The following is a 3,271-nucleotide window of genomic DNA, read 5'->3' on the forward strand; positions in this document are numbered from 1 at the left end:
GTTTGGAGTTAAGAAAATAGGTAATGAGGTATATATTTATTGCATGAGTTTAAAATTTTAAAAGACTAAAGTGAAAATCTAAACTTGAAAAGTTCTAATAGAATTGGGGTTAGGTTTGGGTTAAGGGTAACACAACTTGATTTAATATAATTTATAAAGTTATTTAATTAGTATTGTGTTATGATACAAGGTTAATATTTTTTGATATAAGGTTAATCTGGAGTGTTAGGTTTAAGGTTTTGAGTAAATTTGAGAATAAGGTTTTAAAATTTTAGATTATTAGTTTATGTTTAAGTTTTGGTGTTTGGATTTTATGATTTGGGTATAAAGTTTAGGGTTATAGTGTATGGTTTGGAAAATAGTGTTTGAGGTATAAATTTAAGTTTTGGAATTAATTTTTTAAAAATATTAAATTTAATGTTTTGAGGTTATAGTATGAAAATTTATGATTTTTTTTGTTCTAACTTTAAAAACATTAGATTTAATGTTTAGATTAGCTATTTAGGATATAAGGATTATACATAGAGTTTAGGCTTTGGGATATAGTATTGAGTTTAGATTTAAAATTTAAAATTAGATTTTTAAAAATATTGAATTTGAAATAAACTTTAAGAATTTAAGGGTATAGTATGAAAATATTAGATTTTAAGGTTTACTCTTAGAGTTTATGGGGTTAACACATATTTAGGGTATAGGGTTTCATGTAGCCACAAATTTTTCGTGGCAAAATCGTGGCTATTCTGTAACACCAACGGAAATTTTCGTAGCAAAATCGTAAGTATTCTGTAACCACGAATTATTCGTAGCAAAATCGTAGCTATTATGTTGCCACGTTTACATTCGTAGCAAAAGCGTAGCAAAATTTGCTACGAAATTGATATTGTTTGCTACGAATAGCGTATCGTAGCAAATAGTGGCAAATTCGTGGTTTTTTTAATTTTGCTACGAAATTTGCGTAGCAAATTCGTAGGTATGGCCATGTTTTTTACTAGTGAAATGGTTAAATGACCGCAGGATTTTAACCAAGTAGTAGGCTAGTTAAAATGATTGAATTTAAATGTGGCTTTTGATATAAAATTACTAAATGTCATCAAAAATATATTAAGTGTTAAGAAAATATAAAAGTGACTTCATTGTGAATATAAAACAAACAATATAATAATAAGTTGTTAATTATATAAAATATGTATACATATAAATTATTAATTTATAATTTTAATGAGACCATATATTTACATAGATTTTTTTTTTAAATGTTTTCTTATTATTTTATCGATTTGTGTCAAATTTTAAACCGGTCCGAATTGAAACCGGTAAAATTTATTAATTTATAAAGATTATTAATTTATAGAATATAATTTATAGAGGTTTTACTATACACGGTTCTGTTTAGCTTACTATAAAAGATGAAGTCATAGAGCTCCTCCTAACAAAATAAAGAATGTAAATACTTTGATTTCACAGTAAATAGTTCATATATAAAGTACTAGTATTATTCAAAATATGCTTTATAAAATATGAGATGAGAAATTTGAATAGAATATGAGATTTTGATACTTAAATTTAACATTGTTTATTCTTCTGTCTCACTTGAGTTCACAGTGAATATATGCTTGTTTTAGCACTATATCTTGTTTATGTCATAACAAGAACACAGATGAGTTATTTTCTTCTTCTTTTTTGCCTTATTAGACCATGATTAACCACAGTCTCTTAATTAAGGTTTTTAGTTTCGGGTAAGAAACAGTTTTTAGCTTTTCTTAGATTTTAATTTTAAAAGGTTAAGAATCGTCTTTTAAATAAGAGATATAAGAGTTGTTTCTTAGCCAAAAAATGTAAAAAAAATGTCAAATCATGAATTAAAAACCTCGGCTAAGAAACCAGGGTTAATAATGCTCTTAGTATGTTGAGCATTTTTTATTCAAAAATATGCGAAACATTTTTTTTTTCAAAAATATGTGAAGCATTTAAATTAAAACTGCTTTGCAAGTGAAAAACATGATTCATATCAAAGAGGGGCTGCGAGTAAATAAATGGTAAACATTTCACAAATCATAGTTCAACAGATTAGCTTTACTCAACCCCTATGGCTGCACATTTTTCGAATCAACATAGCCTAAAATCCCTACAAAGTCCTATACTTTAAACCAAATAAGACTCAGCTGTATAAATTAAAAACTCTTCTAACGGTACTTGCACTTAGACACAGACTGCGAAACTCTTGTCTAAGCCTCTTCACCCTCACCCTCTTCCACTTCTTCCTTGGTTTCACCCTCTTCCACTTCTTCTTTGGGAGCTTCCTTCTCCTGCTTCTTCTTCTTTCTTAACTCAGCCACCTCATGTCATAACTCAGCCGTCTCATGTCCATAACTCAGCCACCTCATCCTTCATTCCATATCTCAGCCACCTCATCACATATCTCAACCACCTTGTGTCAATTTTATTCATGTCTTCATGTCAATACCAGTGACAATAGATACTTAGAATACAAACATCATATTCCAACGAGTCTAAGAAGCATAATGGGTCAACCAAACCTAACCCAACTAGAAAAAAAAAAAAGACATTAGAGAAATCCAACAAATATTATATATACATGCTAATTCACACATATACGTTATGTCATATGTTTAAATTTATTATAAGACAAAATCTGTGATATGAAGAATGTACAAAGCTTTGAAGCTAAATCTAATGCCAATCAGTTTAAGATTATAAAATAAAGAATGAGATACAACATATATAATGCATATACATAACTTGGTATGGATAGACATAATTATATGAACACATAATCACTAAGATTCAGTGAAGATCCAAGAAGGAGAAGTTGTGACATAGAGAGAGTGAGCACGCAAAAGCAACATATACAACAAACTTAATTTTATACAATCCCCCCTTTGTGTGCTCGCTCTCTTCTGTCAACTTCTTTTTCCCCCATCAACATGTAACATATAAGCATGTAATAAATTGAAGAGAAACAACATATGTGTATATATAGCCAGGAAAATCTAGCTCAAAAACCGATGATAAAAGAAAGGAAAAACATAAAAAGAGAGAAGTCGCAAGTACAGAACGAAGGTACTTGAGATCAGATTTGGGAATAATAACAACTAAAAAGACCTCGATCTACGGATCCATAAAAGGAAAGTAAAATATCTAAGTACGGACACTAACTAGGGTTTCTCTAATTCACAGCTCTAGATTTTTTTTTTTAGAAGAACTGAAGCTAGAAACAAAGGTGATGGAGATGCGCTCAGAATTGAAACTG

The sequence above is a fragment of the Brassica oleracea genome, chromosome C3 (genome assembly GCF_000695525.1).
Source record: "Brassica oleracea var. oleracea cultivar TO1000 chromosome C3, BOL, whole genome shotgun sequence".
In the NCBI taxonomy this organism is placed as follows: Eukaryota; Viridiplantae; Streptophyta; class Magnoliopsida; order Brassicales; family Brassicaceae; genus Brassica; species Brassica oleracea.